Here is a 20,776-nt window from a genome sequence, read left to right as displayed (position 1 = left end):
ATGTGCTTACATTCTTTTAATTAATAAATGTTTAATTTAGTTTTATAAAACCTCTTGAGGCTCAGTGGTCTTATTACTACTGAATTCAAAGCCTACATCTTGATACATATAAATTGCAAAAATTGATTATGACAGTTGTTTCAAGTTTCCCTCTGGGATTTGAATAGCTCAGCATTTACCATCGGCTGTGTCATAATAATTCTCTACCACCGCCCTTGTGGAGGCTTGACTTGTTTTGTAACAATTCTCTGGCTCTGTTTTTGGGTGGTGGAGAGGCATCATGAGCCACCTTTTCAAGGGATAGCCCTTATCATCCAGCAGCCATCCATCCAGCCAGGCTGGAGCACTGATGAGCCTCGGCACCTGGGAGTGTCTCAGGATGTAAGCATCATGGGAGCTGCCAGGGTACCTTGCCCAGACTTGCAGAATCTGCATCCTGTGCTCTTATACTATCTGCACGTTCATGGAGTGGAATCCCTTCCTGTTGACAAAGGCACCGAGCTGACCCGCTCATGCCTTGATGGCCACATGTGTTCAGTCGATGGCACCCTGAATACGGGGGAACCCAGAAATCACTGCAAAGCCTCTGCCTCACTCAGCCTAGCTGGCCTCGTCCGTACGGTAAAGAATAAAGGTCAGTAACTGCCTAAACAGAGCTTCTGTCATCAGCTTGACGCAACTGTGGACAGCTGATTGGGACATTCCACACAGATCCCCACTGACCCCTGGAAAGAGCTGAGACATAGGAGTTAAGGGCCGCTGTGACCTTCAGAGCCACTGGCATGGGATGTTCACCCACACTGTCAGAGTTGATCTCAGGTCCAATCATCTGGCAAATGGAGGTCATGCTCTCCCTTGAGAGGCGGAGCCTCTTTCAGCATTGCACCTCAGACATATTGAGGTAGCTGCATTGCTGCCTGTAAACCCTGGCAACAGGATAGCACCATCTTCTGTGGCCCCTTCTGCCTTGCACTACCTGCTGGCCCTGCGCCCCTTGAGCTTGTGCCTGTGCCTCTCCTCCCATAGGTCCCTCCCCTGGAAGCTGCACAGGGACACATGGCCTCCTCTCCCTTCTGCCCTTCTCTTCCTTCTCAGAGGAGGTGCCTCCAGCGGAGACCACATTCCCCATTACCAAGGTAAGGGAAGGCTGTCTGATGTCTGGAAGGGTACACACAGTCTGAATCCTCCGAGGGCCTTGCAGACAGCAATGAGTCCTGAAATGAAGCCTGGAAATGTTAAGAATTAAGCCCTAAAGAGAGATGAGGCTGCCAAGTACCAATAAGCAACCGGCAGTAAACTATCTCCAAAACTCCTCACTAATCACACTGGCAATGCTGCTGACTCTTTTTATCCTGACCATGGATCAGGTTTGTGAAAATATCGACTGGCCATCTGCACGTTTTGCCCATACAACGAGTTGGAAATCGCATGGACAAGGAAAAATCGCAGTCAATTGGACTCTTCAGGGCCTTAAGTGGCTGCTTGATTAATGGCGGGCCTGCCAAGCGAAATATTGCGCGGTGCGCGATGACGTCAGGGCGTTCGCCCAACTTCATCACGCACTATTTTACTCCCAACCAGGCTGTGCAGGCGCCTGCTCACGGGATGTAAAATTCTGCTCAATGGGAGTTACAATTCAAAACGGATAAAATATATTTAAAGAAGGATGGAAGGTCGTGTGGGATGTGACCATGTGGGATCTCGAAAGGTGCATCATGTGAAACAGACTCGGGTCCAGCCACCCTGCAGAAGTTTGCTGTTCCAGTAACCAAAGTTGTGTTAAAAGCCTTTGAAAGTCCATTGTCCAGTGGGTGCTTGTGGTAAAATTGCTGGATGACTTTATAAATTTGGAATCTATTTGGACTGTTGCCTTAAAGGAAATGTGTAGTTGGGAGTCTGGGGAAGTAGAAATTTTGGGAACTTTTATAACTGTGTAACTGTAATCTGGTTTGCGTTTAAGTTTTTTTCTTCTTTTGTTAATAAATGTTTAAATTTAATCTTTAAAATCTCTAAATGTGGTAGTGCACTCATTACTTTTGACTTCAGTGAACAAGTCTTCTCGTAATAAATACAAATTGCAAAATCGTTGTGATAGCGTGGCCAAGTTTCTCTTGTGGATTTGGTCAGCCTGGCAAATACCACCTACCATATCATAACACAGCCAAAAGTCCATTGACTTTGGTGGCATCGGTAAATTCTGCTGGCAGGCAGGGCTGGAAGATTCCTTCCAATTCCACAACAGTATAATGCCAATTAGTGTGGCCAGCTGGGTTTAGTTTGATGCATAAATATGATCGATAAACACAAAAGATAATTCTACTTAACAACATTTTTGGATATAGCATCTCAGTTCACTAGCTGTTTTAGAAAACTGGTTAAACTATGTGCATTTTTAAAATGCTACCTCCACACCTCAGCTCCTTTGTGCACCACAATGTCAAAGCTGCTGTTTTAATTCCAAAACATTCAATGAAATCACCAGTACTATAACTGTGTCCAGCAATTCAGCTGTTAAAAAAAAAATCAAATTGGCAGCAAGGCGTGAGGAGCTAATTCTTTTTGGGTGACATCAGCAAGAAAGCAATAATGAAAGGAAAGAGTTAAGCCGTGTCTGTAACCTCAATGGTCAGATCAAGAGCAACCTCATTACTACTCCAATCATGAAATATGTCTTTTTCTGACTTGTGATTGATGCGTGCAGAGTGAATTACGAGACCAAATACTTTTTAATGAACAGGGATAAATTAAGACAGAGATATTAGTAACTAAGATTAAGAATATATACCAAGGGAGGAAGATGGAAAATTAACAAATTAATCTAATGAAAGCAACATCACACATTTAGACAATCAACACTGACTGCATAACAATGTATACATTATTGTGCTTGACTGTATGTTCTCGAGTGTTTTACCATATTATCGTGCTTTTGTAATCCACTTGAAAATACCAGTTTCTAATCACTGACTACTACTTTTACAATTTTATAGCCTTAATAGACTTGTACTGGGTTTTTCTGGTCTGTTGCAAAAGTCCACAGCTCAGCATTTTTCATCATCTTCTTCAATAAACATTTTACCACACAATTGCCGTCTGCATTCACTTTTGAAATAATAAAAACCAATCCCATCTCTCATATTTAGTACTTAAAAAAGTTATCTTTGAACGGTTCTATGACTTCAGATAGAATACTTAAACAGCACACTTAACAACAACAACATTCTCTGCACAAAAAAAACTCTTGCAAAAAAATCCAGTGTCTACATCTGCAGCTGATGGCTGAAGGGCTAAGGTCAAGTCAAAGTTTATATTTTTTAATAACCAAATTTGTGTGGTATGTACAACATCGATCAAGCTACTTTGCAAAAAATTGGATCTTCCTTTGCAGATGAAGGGGATAACTGTAAGCTACGCAAAACAGTGAACATTAGCTGTCAGCAGCATTAAGCTGTCAGTGGCTTCTCTCAGTTCCGTAGAAGATTCAGATTAATTGATCACATCTTGAAATGTTTCTCCCAATGTCAAAAGGAAAACAAATTAAAAAGTAAGCAGACTTAAGATTATTTCAATGTTGTATGTGTTGGTAAACCAACAATCTAGGCCAGGATTGCCCGCACCCGATCAGGCAGGTGTGTTTGACTGCATGATCAGAAAATCTCACGAGAAGGCCAAAGTCACATTTCCCAGCAACATGAATCCAGGACGTGATTGCCCCCTCCTCCCAACAATGGCAGGCTGCGTTTCTCACCACTGAACATCAGGAATGTAATTTTCGTAAATTTGCATATCATTATTCTGACCACACACTGGCATCACCACTCCCCCCCACACCCCCAAGTTTAAATCACATGTCAGCATGACTTCAGAATGGCTTGATTTACAACAGCCTTTAAGAGGCATGCACCTGGCAACCTGAATTTCATGGGGAACTCGGAGGTAAGTGCACACAACTTAGCGCAGCGCTCGCAAGGATCTCCCATAGGTATTCAAGGAATCGGTGCCACAGATTCGGGGTGTGGGGAGAGGGGAGTGTCACAGGCAAAGCAGCTTATTCCTGGCTGTCTTTCAGTGCAGTGCTGAGCAAAGGCTCCAGTGCAGCGGTGGGCCAGGGAGGGGAAAGGCAGCACAGACTGAAGGAAGTACACAAGCACATGCCGCTGGATTTTGAAGAGGGTTGGGGAGGGAGGGGTTGCGTGGCAGGGGGTGAGGAAGTCGGCCAGGCACTTCAAAAGCGTTTTAAGATCAAGAATTCTTCAGCAGCTGAGATGGTTCAGCATCAGCTCCATTGATATGCTTGGACTCTGGCTTCTGAAACAATTAGGCCTATTCAAGCAACACAAATTCCTGATACAGCCACTGATTGCTCCTAAACTTTTAACCCCTCAGGAGCAGACTGAAAAATAATTTGAGTTTTATGGGGCTGCAGGACAATTGGGCGATTGGGAAAGTTAGAGGATCCCCTTGCAAGAAATGGGCATGGAACAGTCACTGAAAGAGGTGCTCAGAACCTCTTGCTTTGTAGTTTTTCAGGCTTTGAGCAGTAACCCTCATGGTCCAAGCCAACCACACAGCCTTGAAGTGCAAGTTGGGATAATGCCTGTGAGAGCATAGGATGCAGTCAATTGGCTACTCGTTCATGTGGTGTGGGGCAGAGGTGGGTGGGGCTTTGGTCAGATATCAAGCGAATTAAGCACTGGCCATCCAAATGATGGCCAGGACTCTCCAACATGCGTGAAAGGGTCTTGAGACACATTCGGAGCCTTAATCAAGAGAGGTCCTTAGAAGACATAGGCTGACCCTTGCATCTCTCAATACTGCAGTGAGGAGGCCATCAGGAACATGGAGCCTGGTGATCTCAATGTCTGCCTCATGACTTATAGGCAGGATAGAAGACGGAGAAGAATGCAACAGGGAGGAGCACAGCCCTCAAGATCAAGGGGCAGCCAAGCCTCTACATGTAGAGGAAGATCCACAGAGAGCCATTGTTCATACGTGCCTCACTAGACCCAGGATATAGAGATGGTGCTTGTCCTGCCTGCAAATGAGCAAGAACAGGTATCACCAAAGACTGCAATTGTCAAAGGAACTGGTTACTCACATATGCCACCCTCTACAGGATTTGGCACCTCGGGGACTCAGAGGGCATCCACTGCCAGTGGCATTGAAAGTAACCGCTATGCACAATTTCTATGGCAGTGGCTCCTTCCAAGCCTCCACCCACAAAGGTATCCAGGAGGTCATGGATGCCATCTTCACCAAGGCACACAACTTTGTCAATTTCAACTGAGATCAGGTGAGCCAGGAAGCAAGAGTGCTGGGAATCACTGAGATTTGCAGTTTCCCACTGGTTCAGGGTGCCATCGACTGCACTCATGTGACTCTAAGATCTCCATGGCAACAAGCAGCCCAGTATGTGAACCGCAAAGTCTTCCATTCACTCAATGTCCAGCTGGTCTGTGACCATAACAAACAGGTTATGCAGCTCTGTGCACGATACCCAGGGAGCATCCATGACTCATACATCCTCAGCAGGTCTCAGACCCTGACATCTTCCAGGGTCCACAAAGGCTGCAGTGTTGGCTCCTCAGGGATAAAGGTTACCCACAGAGGACGTGGCTGATGACACCCGTGCAGCAGCCTGAGACTCCAGATGAGAGAAGGTACAAAGAGGTTTATGCTGCAACCTGGACCGTGGTGGAACAGACCATTGGGATCCTGAAAATGAGGCTCCGGTGACAGGTTGACAAATCTGGCAGAGCACTGCAGTACACTCCCCAGAGGGTGTCATGCATCATCCTGGCTTGTGGCACACTACACAACCTGGGCCAGAAATACCCACCACCCTCCCCCACCCCGCTGGGGGGGGTTGTGCGAGATCAGGCGCGAACCCAATTGGCGCCCCCAATCGGGTGCGCGCCACCATTTTACGTGGGCTGAGTGCTCACTGTGCAGGTGCAGGGGATTCCCTCTGTGCCTCAGAGAGATTAGTTTAAATTTAAAACTTTGAAATAAAGGAATTTAACACTTTAAAAATCATGTCCCCTCAGGTGACACTGTCACATAAGCTGGGACATGTCATTGAATATTTATTAAACTTTTATTGAATTTTTAAACACTCCATGAAACTCATCCCTCCCGTGGATGAGGTTCCATGAAATACGCGAAGGCCACTAGGCTCTTCGCCTGCCCAACAACCTTAAGGTTGGATGGGCAGCTCCTTTAACTGTTTTAATTACTTTTCAATAGGCCGTAATAGGCCTTTGACAGTTTGGCCGGCACGCAGCCATTTTGGCTGCGCCCCCGCTGAACTGAAAATCTAAATGACGCACGGTGATGTTGGGACGCCCACCTGACGTCACCATGTGTCATTTTACGCATCAGGGAGCAAGCCCCATCCCCGCTCGCCGAAGGGAAAATTCTGCCTCTGGTGATGCAATGAGGGAGCTGTGTTATGTAATGGCAGATGATGTGTGCCAGGTGGACCAAATCCACAAGGGAAACTTGGTCGTGCAATCACAATGGTTTTGCGATTTGTATTTATTACGAGAACACATGTGCACTGAACTCAGAAATAATAAGTCCACCAAAACCTTTAGAGATTTTAAAAGTTAAATTAAAATATTTATGAACAAACTAAAAGGTTTCAAGCACATACATAAGACTACAATTACTTACTACTATAACAACTCCTAAAATTCTTAATTAACCTAACCCTCAGTTACACCCCCTTTAAAGCAACAATCCAAAATAGATTTTAGGTTTAAAACAAAATCAGCAAGTTAACACAGTACCCAATTGACAGTGGAATTCCAAATAGGTGTCTCCAACTTCAGTCACTTTACATAGCAGGCTTATGCACAAATGGCTGGAGGCTTCTTGAAGGCTGTTTCACACACTCCTGTTACATGGCCTTTCTTACATAGCCTTTCATTCTCCTTTATATATGTTTCTCTCTCTTCAATATGTAAATTTTATTGTTCCATATGTCTTTGAAAGCGTATCTTCCTCATAATATAAAAACTTTCATGTTGCCAATATTGTCAGTAACCTTTGGGAAAAATAAACACACTCCTTAGCCTTGCTTCTCTGGCTAGTTGTAAACAGACTAAGGTCCCTTTGAAATCCAACAATGCCTTCATTTATCTAAAAGTGCAAATTCCCTTTACACCTTATATGCTAAACCAGCATCCATGTTTATTCATTAGCATGTCAAGCACATTTCTATACCTAGCTTCTTTTGACGATTTCAAGCTTACAGTCTACTTGACTCCAAATGTAATTGAATCACACAGACAAACCCAACTATAATCACACCCATAAACCTATTTCACTATAAACCAGAAAAATATTATGAAAATTATACTTTTGTCAAAGCTGCACGTCTCCTCCGATGAGGAGGAAGTGGAAGGGGAGGGGGATGATGAGGTCCTGGAGGCCTAGAATGCTGGCAATGAGGCCATTTCTCTGGCCAGATGAGGTAGGAATTATTGTGAGGCCCTAATAACGGCAAGATATCATGAGGAAGGTGATGAGGTGCAATGAGGGCTCTTCTGAAAACACAAGATAGCAACTGGAAGTGTCTGGCAGAGGTCATTGCACTCTCACTCTGTGCAGAGTCTCATCTCATGCAGACCTTGCTGGAATAGGATGGGAACATGGACTTAAAAAGTACTTGATCGTTTTGCATGCACAATCACCTGTCCCCTTCAGCATTACACCTTCATCTGTTCAGAATGCAGACAAGGTGGGGCAGCCCCACTTCAAAGGTGCTCAGAGAACATATAACCCAACATTGCCAGGTGTCACGAAAGTATAATGATTCTCAATTTATTGTGATTGACTGTAAAATTAGATTAATGGTGGAGTTTGGATAGTTTGTGTGTGGACGCGCACACACGTGAGAGAGAGATTTCATTACATCTTGTAGCCAAGCAGATTGCAAGTTGAAGTGTCAAAAGATGTAAGGTGTAGTTAATGAGTAAACATAGTTGGGGCCTTAGCATGTAAGGTGTAAAGGGAATTTACATTTGTAGATGGATGAAGGGGGATTTGGTTTTCAAAGGGATCTCTCTGTTCACAAACAGCCAGACAAGCTAATTAAGGAATGTGTTTATTTTGCTCACGGGTTATTGACAAGATATAGTGACAACATGAAGAGATTTATATTATGAGAAAGGTAACATTCCAAAGACATATGGGAACAATGGAATTTACATTAAAAGGGGAGAAACATGTTTAAAGGAGAATGAGGCTAAGTATCAAGGAAGACATTGTAAGATCTAACAGAAGTGTGAGAAGCCTCTAGTGTTTGTGCATTAAGCCTGCTGTCTACAGAAACTGAAGCTGGGAAAAGCCACTTTGAATTCTACTGTCCAGGGTATTGTGTAAACTTACAGGATCTGTTTAAAATCTTTTTTTTTATTGTTGCTTTAACAGCGGTGTAACTGAAAGCCAGATTAATTAGGTATTTTAGGAATTATTATAGTAGTAACTTGTAGATCTATATGTGTGCTTGAAATCTTTTTTGTTAATAAATGTTTAATTTAGTTTTTTTTTTAAATCTGAAGTCTTGGTGGACTTATTCCTTCTGAATTCAGGGCATGTATCTCGAAATAAATACAAATTGCAAAACCATTGTGAGTGTGTGATCAAGTTTCCCTCATGGATTTGATCTGCCTGGCACACATCATCTGCCGCATCATAACACTAGAGCACGATATTCTTGCATGAAACACAATCAACCTCAAGTGCAGGCATCACTGAGGTGAGCTGTGGCCTTGGGATGGGACAATTACTGTGATCAGTAGGTTATACACTGCACAGAGGAGAGGCCCTGGACTTCATTTTGTGCAGGGACCAAGGTTTCACTTCTGAATGACATGAACACACCTCATCACAACAAGGAGCCATATACCATGATTATGAGTGTATTTACATTTGTATGTAATGTTAATCAGTGATTAACACCCATGCCTCTGTTGTGCAACTAAATCTTCTGGTGCTAACTTATTCATAGACAACCTGATTCTGGCTCAGAGTTTTGTACGTAGCAGAGCAGCTATCTTGCTGCAATCTATTGAAAGTCATCCGTCGAGCAATCAATCTTCTTGACTTTCCTAACCCTGCCGTTACACCTTGGTGCATCCCCCAAATCCACAGCGGAGGCTGACTGCCATACCCTAGTGTCTGTGATGACTTTGGCGGGTATCCTATGTAAGGCCAAGACCTGGAGCAACTGAGGTCACAGGAAGAGGGGATTCAGATGGGCCAGTCACTCCCAGAGTCCCATAGCTGACTCGTTGAGTGGAAGGGGCAGCTGGGTGAACTTGAAATGCCCCACCTCCCTCTTGTATTGACACTGATAGATTCAAGCAAGTGCCTCAGTGATGGAATGTAGCTCCTGCAGCAATGCAGGACCAATGTCCTGGACCAACGTCTCCACGATGGCCACCATCCTCCCAGTATTGACCTTGGTGCATTGGCATGCCAGCGCAACCACCTCAGTCTGAAGTGGACGAACTCCTCCTTCGTGCCTTACAATCCGAGGATTGCAGCGGACATCTCTTCCCGATGTTCCTGAGCTTGCCTTTGCAGCTCCAGCAACTGAGGTAGAACTGAGTCCAGAGGCTCATCACCCTGGGATGTCCCTGCCTCAGCCTGCTGTTCATCAGATAGTGTGCTGTGTTCACCAGATTGTGATCCCAAAGCTACTCTAGAACTAGATCCCACTGAGGTGTGTAGCTTTGCACTGGTGGAGGGTGTGGGTGAGTACTGTAATGGGTCTTCAATAAGGGTATCAGATTCCTCTTGTGTTGTCTTTGGGGCTTGAGTTGAAGGCCTGGCTCATGGGCACCCTCAGATGCTTCCCAGATGTACCTGTGAAAGAAAGGAGAGATCATTAGTGTATGGCAGGGGACTGCAGAACAGGAGACATCACTCAGTATGGTTGTCTGATGGATGTTGTAGTGCACAGAGCACTGGTGAGAAGTGACTGAAGCATTCTAGGAGAAGTCATCGCAGCCACCGCGACTCAGGAGGGAATCGAGGAGGACCCACTGTCAGAGAACGGAATAGCCCCAAACATTACATTGCTGTAGTGTTTCAGGAACTAGGAACTAAATTAAAGAACAGGTCCTCAAGGGTTATAATCTCCGGATTACTACCTGAGCCACGTGAAAATTGGCATAGGGATGCGAGAATAAGGGAAGTAAACACGTGGCTACAGGAGTGGTGTGGGAAAGAGGGGTTCCATTTCGTGGGGCACTAGCTTCAGTATTGGAACAGGAGGGATCTGTACCATTGGGACGGTCTCCACCTGAACCGATCTGGGACCAATGTTCTAGCAAAAAGGGTAAATAGGACTTTAAACTAGAAAGTGGGGGGGAGGGAAGGGTAAAACTCCAAGAAGTACGACTAATGGGAAACAAAGCAGCAGATTAGTGTGTGGGGGGATGGATTCAACTTCATGGAAAATTATGAAAAAACTGAAAAGAAAGGAGAGCCCAGGAGAGGCTATTAAAGTCTCCAGAACACAAAATAGGACAGAGTGTTTGGAAAGGGCTAGGAATCTAACTTCAAGCACATCAGATAAAGGGACAACAATGAGAAAGGGGACGGGAAATACAGGACTGAAGGTGTTGTATCTGAATGCATGCAGTATACGAAATAAGGTAAATGAGCTTGTAGCGCAGATTGAAATTGGCAGGTATGATGTGGTGGGCATTACAGAGACATGGCTGCAAGGGGATCAGGACTGGGAGCTAAATATCCAAGGATATACATCCTATCAAAAAGATAGGCAGGTTGGCAGAAGGGGTGGGGTTGCTTTGTTAGTAAGAAATGAAATTAAATCGATAGCAAGAAATGATGTAGGGTCAGATGATGTAGAATCTGTGTGGGTAGAGTTGAGGAACCACAAAGGTAAAATAACCATAATGGGAGTTATGTACAGGCCTCTGAACAGTAGTCAGGATGTGGGGCACAAGATACACCAGGCGATAGTAAAGGTGTGTAAGAAAGGCAAGGTTACAGTGATCATGGGGGATTTCAATATGCAGGTAGACTGGGAAAATCAGGTTGGTAGTGGATCCCAAGAAAAGGAATTTGTGGAATGTCTACGAGATGGCTTTTTGGAGCAGCTTGTGGTGGACCCCACTAGGGAACAGGCAATTCTAGATTTAGTGATGTGTAATGGGGCAGATTTGATAAGGGAGCTTAAGGTGAAGGAACCCTTAGGAGGAAGTGACCATAATATGATAGAATTTACCCTGCAATTTGAGAGGAAAAAGCTGGAATCAGATGTAACGGTATTAGAGTAGAATAAAGGCAACTACAGAGGCATGAGGGAGGAGCTGGCCAGAATTGACTGGGAGATGAGCCTAGCAGGAAAGACAGTGGAACAGCAATAGCAGGAGTTTCTGGGAGTAATTTGGGAGACAGCAAAAATTCATCCCTAGGAAGAAGAAGCATACTAAAGGGAGGACGAGGCAACCATGGCTGACAAGGGAAGTCAGGGACAGCATAAAAGCTAAAGAGAAAGCATACAATGCAGTGAAGAGCAGTGGGAAACCGGGGGATTGGGAAGCCTACAAAGACCAACAGAGGACAACTAAAAAAGAAATAAGGAGGAAGAAGATTAAATATGAGGGTAAACTAGCCAGTAATATAAAAGAAGATTGCAAGAATTTTTTTAGATATATAAAGGGTAAGAGAGGCAAAAGTGGACATTGGGCCGCTGGAAAATGACGCTGGAGAAGTAGTAGTGGGGAACAAAGAAATGGCGGAGGAACTGAATAGGTACTTTGCGTCAGTCTTCACAGTGGAAGACACGAGTGACATCCCCAAAGTTCAAGAGAGTAGGGGGGCAGAGGTGAGTATGGTGGCCATTACCAAGGAGAAGGTGCTAGGAAAACTGAAAGGTCTGAAGGTGGATAAATCACCTGGACCAGATGGATTACACCCCAGAGTTCTGAAGGAGATAGCTGAAGAGATAGTGGAGGTGTTATTGGAGATCTTTCAGGAATCACTGGAGTCAGGGAGGGTCCCAGAGGACTGGAAAATTGCTAATGTAACCCCCCTGTTTAAGGGAGTGAGGCAAAAGATGGGAAATTACAGGCCGATTAGCCTGACCTCGGTCGTTGGTAAGATTTTAGAGTCCGTTATTAAGGATGAGATTTCAGAATACTTGGAAGTGCATGGTAAAATCAGGCAAAGTCAGCATGGTTTCATCAAGGGGAGGTCATGCCTGACAAATCTGTTAGAATTCTTTGAGGTGGTAACGAGTAGGTTAGACAAAGGAGAGCCAATGGATGCTATCTACTTGGACTTCCAGAAGGCCTTTGACAAGGTGCCGCACAGGAGGCTGCTCAGTAAGATAAGAGCCCATGGTGTTAGAGGCAAGGTACTAGCATGGATAGAAGATTGGCTGTCTGGCAGGAGGCAGAGAGTGGGGATAAGGGGGTCCTTCTCAGGATGGCGGCCGGTGACTAGTGTAGTTCCGCAGGGGTCAGTGTTGGGACCACAACTTTTCACTTTATACATTAATGATCTAGATGAAGGAACTGAGGGCATCCTGGCTAAGTTTGCAGGTGATACAAAGATAGGTGGAGGGACAGGTAGTATTGAGGAGGCGGGGAGGCTGCAGAAGGATTTGGACAGGTTAGGAGAATGGGCAAAGAAGTGGCAGATGGAATACAACGTGGGGAAGTGTGATGTCATGCACTTTGGTAGGAAGAATAGAGGCGTAGACTATTTTCTAAATGGGGAGAGAATTCAGAAATCTGGAGTGCAAAGGGACTTGGGAGTCCTAGTCCAGGATTCTCTTAAGGTTAACTTGCAGGTTGAGTCGGCAGTTGGGAAGGCAAATGCAATGTTGGCATTTATTTCGAGAGGACTAGAATATAAAAGCAGGGATGTGCTGCTGAGGCTTTATAAGGCTCTGGTCAGACCACATTTAGAATATTGAGAGCAATTTTGGGCCCCGTATCTCAGAAAGCATGTGCTGGCCCTGGAGAGGATCCAGAGGAGGTTCACGAGAACGATCCCAGGAATGAAAGGCTTAACATATGAGGAACGTTTGAGGACTCTGGGTCTATACTCGATGGAGTTTAGAAGGATGAGGGGGGATCTGATTTAAACTTACAGAATACTGAAAGGCCTGGATAGAGTGGACGTGGGGAAGATGTTTCCATTAGTAGGAGAGACTAGGACCCGAGGGCACAGCCTCAGAGTAAAGGGAAGATCTTTTAGAACAGTGATGAGGAGAAACTTCTTTAGCCAGAGAGTGGTGAATCTATGGAATTCATTGCCACAGAAGGCTGTGGAGGCCAGGTCATTGAGTGTATTTAAGACTGAGATAGATAGGTTCTTGATTGGTAAGGGGATCAAAGGTTACGGGGAGAAGGCGGGAGAATGGGGTTGAGAAACTTATCAGCCATGATTGAATGATGGAGCAGACTCGAAGGGCCGAATGGCCTAATTTCTGCTCCTATGTCTTATGGTCTTATGGTCTAAGATGCGATCAAGACACGAATCTCACAGACCCATTCTAAAAGCAAAAGCAAAACATGTAACTGAATCTCTGATGATGGAATTAACGCAATATGGTAAAATGGCAAAGGCTGACAACTTATCCAGTGATGAACAGAAAATCCAGGGACATGTCACAAATGATAACTTATACTGAAGCCCCCTGAATCAGGAATTTTCTATTCAACCTGAAGATCAAAGTCACTTGGAATATTTGTGCTCAGAATTCATCTCTGTCATATTGAAGCTGTGCTTTGCAAGTGAGAAGTTAGTTTTTAAATGGAAATGGTTGGTTACACAATATAATGAACTACAGTACATCAATTCACAATCATCTTCCTTGAATTACCCCAGTTCATTCTATGTATTCTCCCTCCAAATCAACTTTTCTGGTCTTCCTGTATTATGCTCTTAACTACAAACAGAAGTTAACCAAACAATTTTTCTCCTGCTTCCACCAATGCTGCCCTTCTTCAGTAACACAAACAAAAAGACAGAGATTGTGTCATTTACACTTTATCATTGATCCACGTCACATGCCTTATGCTGTACAAATGCTTTCAGCTATTCCACAGTCTAAGGATAGGTAGCAATATTTCCTCTAATGTTTGTTTGCTGTGCGCAGCCTGCTTCTTTCACTGGCCAGTACCTTTAAAATTGCTGCACACCCCCACATCTTGAAGGGAATGTTGCTTGTGGTGGCCTGTTTCTTCCTATGCAGTACATTCCTGATTGTTGCATATCTTTGCACCTGTCCAGCTTAGAGGGAACATTGGCTGGTAGGGAACTCTCATCACTTTCATTCAATGGCTTTCTAATAGGTGATTTGATACTGGAATAGGATTAAAATAGCTGAGATATTATTCTATCCTTACCATATATATACTCCTCATCACTGAATACAATTCTTTTCTCTTGTTTACATGATTGTTTCTTTGTTAAGATGGAACATATCATTGTGTTTACAATCCAAAGTACACGATCACTAGTTTTATGATCCTGGAATACCAAGTGTCAGCAACATTCCCTTATAATCAGGACAGGGACTACCATGTGCCAGTAATACATTTTTAAGCTGCTTCTCTTTGATGGCATAGAATTACTGAGGACATATGGCACAGCGACAGGCCACTCAATTAACCGTTTTTTATGTTCCACTCAAGTAGATTATCTGAATTTGCAAATGTGTCAATAAACTTCCTAATTTGTCACTCCATGGGAAGGATTTTAGTGTTTAACGTGATGTAAATCTGACAAGCTGCAATTTTGACTATCCTGAACTATCAGAATGCTATCTGATTGTAATGCCCAGGATAAGCAGAATCCTTACCACACACCTCTCAATGAAAATGCTATTATTCTTTGCTGGAACTGATGAAAACTCATCAAAATTAGATGTACAGACAACTTCCATCAGACCTGACACCTGTGGTGTCAATACTGCTGTTATCCGGACAGTATTGGAATTTGGCCTCGTTGTAACTGAATTTAATTCTTCACAATTCTGAGACCATCTTACTCTCATCTTCTCAGCGGGATAAGCATTTGGGACCTCACATGTTGACATGACTGCTTGCTTCACTTCTTTTGACCTTTTGGGCCATTTGACAAGGATTCTAGGGGGATCCATAAAAGCTGCAACACAGATGAGAAATTCACTTCATTTTGATTTGCTGTGCTGTACTTCAGTTTCTCATGGACAAAGTGGAAAACTGACCAGTACAGGTATTGCCCAATACACACATCCCAGGAATCCATCACACTTGCCCACTGTGAGAAAACTGGACCTATCATCAGGAGGTCACATACTTTATTTTTGAAATTAATTCTTGCTAATCTTCAAGTATCTAACTCTGCTACTTTAGTGCCATTCACTATGAGTGGTACTCCAGTTCCATGCCCACCACCTCTACTGACCACTAAAATGTGCAAGGCAGCTCGGTGAATTTCCTTTCAACAACCCAGTCACTGTTAGGAAACGTCTGGCTGCCATCTGACAAAAGCAGGAGAGTAATGATAATATCAGCATAGGCGCCATTCTGGAGATAAATGTACTTTGCAACAATTTGTTTGTTGCATGAGAGCAATCAAGCAGACGGGAAAGCAAGTTGGCCCATAAAACTCATTGCTTATATCTCGGAGTCTGTTATCTTTGCATTGCCTGAAAGATTATTTGGAGTAAAGGGTACTTACTATTATTGTCTTACTTAAAATGGCTTATCTATACCAGTTAATATTTTATATATCTTCAAGAGGCTGGCCTTTTTCTTTCACTTTCTCTACAATGAAAAGCTTGTCTTGAAACCAGGAATCAGGCTGGAACCTTGGATGACAATTTGGAGCCAAGTTAATAAGAGCTCAGGTTGGGCCTGTAATTCCTGGAGTTTAGAAGAATGAGAAGTGATCGCATTTGAAACATATAAGATTCTGAGAGGGTTTTACGTGGTAATGCTGGGAACTTGTCTGCTGGCTAGAAAGTCTACAACTAGTTGTAGAATAAGGGGCCAATCATTTAAGACTGGTATAAGAAGGAATTTCTTCACTTAGACGGTTGTGAATCTTTGTAACTTTCTATCCCAAATGGCTGTGTTTGCTCAGTCATCAAGTATATTCAATACTGTGAGAGAGACTTTTGGAGCTGGATTTTCATGGAGTTGGGAAGACTGCGGACCTTTGAAAATGGTGGGCAGAACCCAGATACGGAAGTCACTCCCCCATTTCTGACAGACCTAAGTTTTGCTGGTGGGAAGAGAACAGGGTGTGACTCACTCAGGAGGGAAACACAAACTCAGCAGGACCCATTTGAACTTTGTGCTGAGTTCAAACACACCTCATTTTGGCTGTTGCAAATGACTTAACCCGCACTGTGGAAGTCATGAATTGATGGACTAGACATAACGAATCTTGAAGGGCGGATAAGGTTTGTTTAAGTGTCATGATCAGGAATTTTTTAAATGCCCCACTCTTTAAACATTAAAAAATACACTAACTGAAGCTGTTACAGAGAGTTGAAAAATAAACGCTTTGCTGGTCTGCTTTGATTGACAAGCCATCTGTTGTAGGTTAGAAAAAAACATTAGTACCTGGTTAAGCAGCTTCAGTGGTTGACATTTGTTTGACATTTCCCCAAGGGCTGTTAAAAAGACATAGGGGGTAGGTAGGCAGCAAAGTGAAGCCACAATCAGATCAACCATGATCTTATTGAATGGTGGTGCAGGCTCGAGAGGCCGAATTACCTACTCCTGCCTCTAATTAATTTGTCCATATGAATGACACAAGAGTTGCTTCTTATTTCAACTGTGATTGCATTTCAACGCTTCAACATTTGATGCAACAAGCAATACATTGAACTGCAGACTAGTGGTAGAAGAGAAAATGGTATACCACCTAGTGGATGAATGAAAAACAACATCGGGAGATGTTCATCATCTATCTGCACTCAATTGGTTACTTTGTCGCACAGCAACTCACAAGATATTAATGGACAATGACATCTGAGGAATATTATGCTCAGTTCTAACTGAATACATGAAGTTAGACGATGCAAAATCCTTTTGAGCCAAAATTTTAAATCTGTAAGTGATTTTGAACAGGTACATTTAATCCACTTCAGAAAAACGTGATATCCTTGTGTGTTGTTTCTAATGTCAGGAAATTCACCTCTTTATCCCACTTAACATCACTAGCTTTAACTTCAAAAACACGCAACACTAGTTCCAAAATTTAATTAAACTAGACTATGAGGGAAGAGGTTCCCAGCACTTCACCCGCTAACCAGACCGTTTCCACCTGGGTCCCTAATCAACAGTGATATACCACATAATCTTTGGATCTCACTGCTAAGTGTTGTTGTCCATCATTGTGGATCCCTCAGTATGAGTTGGAGCTGGCGAACAATTTGCTGATTATCCTCTTCCACGCTGGGCTGGATCATGAGGTGCAGCAGGGTCACAAGTTGTACCAACGTCATCGATGCCTAACTTGACGCCATTATCTGAAGAAACGTTAGCATTGACTTTCTAGAAGAACAAAACATTCCTAATTATGGCAACTTCCCTCTTCTCGCGACAATCATGTTGCCTCCAGTGAGTGATCATGGATCGAAAGGCGAACTCACTTTTGATGTCTTAGCTTATTATACTAGAGCTACATCTCCTTCCTTCACCCTGCTTTCTCTGATGTGGATTGGTCTGTCTGCATGAATTTTCAGTTTTCTTTTCTGAGTTTCATCTCTGTTCCTGAGAATTTCTGTTGTGTATTTTTGAGTCTGAAACGGCGTAAATTGTGGTAGTTCACAGGTCATTTGTCTTCCATTCAGCGCTAGGGTGGGAGATAGATTTGTCGTTGAATGTGGAGTCACACAGTATGCTCTAAGGAATTTGAAAAGCTGCTGCTTCCAGTTTTTTCCTTTGGTGTGAACAGTTCTGATTGTCTTCACCAGAGTTACGTTGAAGCATTCTATTTATCCATTGGCTCTAGGCCAATGAATTGTTAGTTGCCGATGGTCAAATCCCAGGTGAGTGGAAAACTTGGCAAACCTATGGTCATTGAAAGATAAGCCATTATCTGCCTTCAAGATGTCTGGTTTACCTTGTCTGGCAAAGGTAGCATCCATCTTAGGAATAGTTGATCTTGCTAAGGATGATGTTACCATTTTAACTTAAGGGTATCTGCTGTAGTCATCTATCAAGTTAATATTCTCCTGTAGGAAATGGACCAAGAAAATCTGCTGATACTTCCTACTATGGACTTCCTTTTAAAGATGTCATTCTGAGTGATTCTGGTTTCTTTGCATCACCACTAATAGCAGCTTGGCAAGGTATGCAAAACCTCACTTTTTCCTCACCATCTTGTCTATGCCTGGAAATCATACCTTTTTTCTCATGTGACTCTTGATTTTGACAATGCCTTGGTGTGTGGCATGAGCTTGTTCAATGGCTTTGGTTTTCAGTGATGGAGGAAGGACAACTCTACTTCCTGTCAGTATCATTCCTTAGTGAGCTGTCAATTCATCTTTGCATGCTTGATATGGCTTTACAGCTGGACATTTCCAATCATTGTGTCCTTGTGTCTGCAAAGCTTTCATGAGTAATTGGAAAGTTTCATCTTTTGTTGTTTCCTCTATGACTTCAGCCACAATCATTGTCTTGGGAATTGCATGATTGCACAGGTGGTTCAGATATTCCGCATCTGTGTGAAATGGAGCTGACTTGATTTTGACTGAGTGTCTGCTTAAGGAGTCAGCAGGGTTCTCCTTATCTTTTCTAGGCTTGTATGTCAGCTGACAATTGTATGGCATGAGCCTCAATCTCCATCGTTCGATTTTAGCCCACATTGGCTTCTACTTAGTGAAGATTCCCAACAATGATTTGTAGTCTGTGATTACATGGTACTTTGCATTGTACAGGTACAGGTGGAAATGTATCATCCCCACACGACTGCAAGCCTTTCTCACTCTGTTTGAGTGTATCTTGTTTTGTGTCTGAAAATGATCTGCTTACATAAGAAATAGGCTTGTTGTTTTGGCAAAGCATAACTCTAAGACCAACAGGGCTGGTATCCACTATCACTTCTGTGGGCACACTCAAGTCAATGAAATAATGTGCTTAGGACTTGCTTCAGCTTGTTGAATTTTTGGGCTTGTTTTTCATTCCACCTCCAGCTGATGTCTTGATGAATGAGTTGTCGGAGCAAAGCTGCAATTGATGCATATCCTGATATGAATTGAGAGATGTATGATGCTAGACCTCGGAGAAACTCCACTTGTTTGGCATTCATGGGTGATTCAACATTCAGGATTGCATTCACCTTCTTGGGATCATGAGACAGACCTCTCTCATTAAAGATATGGCCACAGAAGTTAACTTCAGCATATGAGAAATTGCATTTGCCCTTGTTTAGATATAAGTTGTGTGCTTTGAGTTGGGTCTAATATAGCTTGCAGGTGAGTAAAATGCCCAGCTTGTGTTTTGCCATAGACAATGATGTCATCTGATATATTCTTTACACCATTTAGGCAAGTGAATAGTTCTGCCACAGCAGAGTGGAATATCTTCAATGCTTCTGTTCCGGCCAGAAGACAGAAAAGGAAATATATATATATCTCTAGATCAACCTGGCTACTCTATAAAATTATTACTTTATTTCTTTTAATTGGGCAAAGGCTTTTCCCTGATTTGCCATGACTCATCCCAATATTCAGAAACCAGCAGGGACCTCTTTAAAGAGATGCTAATGCCCCTGTGACTGCAGAAAATCAAACTCCAAAGAAATGCACCCACACCCTTTACATTTTTAAGGCAGAGCTGGCCAATGGAGATAGCACGTCTGCAAGGACAAAAGGAACCCTGACTCCTCTATTGAACACCTCAAGATTCCAGACCTGGGAAAATGCATCCTTTGTCCAAAACCCAGGAGGAGAGGTGGGAGGTATGTCACATCACCTCCCCCAAGTTGCTGGAACATATAATATTGCCATATGGAACTGAACCCAGGCAGTGTACCATTTTACCATCTAACAGGTAGCAGCAGAAAGAGCTCTGTCCAGGTTTAAAATTGCCTGGCCCTCATCTACACAATGTACTAGAATGTTGGAACTCCTTTATCAGTGCCCTTAAGACTCATTTGTCTCCATGTGCCTTCTTCCATTGTGGAAGTCCTTGCTTCTGGAAAGATGATCACCCTGCAACAGTTTCAGCCTGCTAACCTTTTAAGGAATACCCCACTGGACTTTTGATTCTGGACTCTGGACTCACATGAAGCCATACCTCTTATTTTATCGTGGTCTAGCCCCTGTACCTCTTTCTTTCCCTTATCCCTCTTTTATTATATGAATGCAAAAAGGGGCAGACATTGCAAAACCCCTTCCCATGTTTTGTGTGTGTGTAAAAATACACCAACCCTCTTATTTTACCTTATCTCGAGTTATTGTGAGGTTATTAATAGAGAATAGATCACTGCAAACTGATAGGTTGTAAAAAACGTGCCACCACTTATAAAGGGGGAAATCAGACATCAAAAACACCTTTCTGTTTATGGACAGGTAGTGCGGGGAGAAATCAGAGCTCTTTAAATTAATCCCCCTCCTGTCTGTAACACTTTATTTACTTTGAACATTAGTAGTTTGTATTGTCTCAAGCCAACATGTGTACTGAAAGTAGTGATATGTCTACTTGACTCGCTCAATTCAAACTGATGGTATCCAGCAGTCAGGTCTAGAGTGCTGAAAATGGTCGATCTATTTCAATGG

This window comes from Cetorhinus maximus, chromosome 18 (genome assembly GCF_964194155.1).
Source record: "Cetorhinus maximus chromosome 18, sCetMax3.hap1.1, whole genome shotgun sequence".
Taxonomy (NCBI): Eukaryota; Metazoa; Chordata; class Chondrichthyes; order Lamniformes; family Cetorhinidae; genus Cetorhinus; species Cetorhinus maximus.
Note: the sequence above shows the minus strand (reverse complement) of the source record.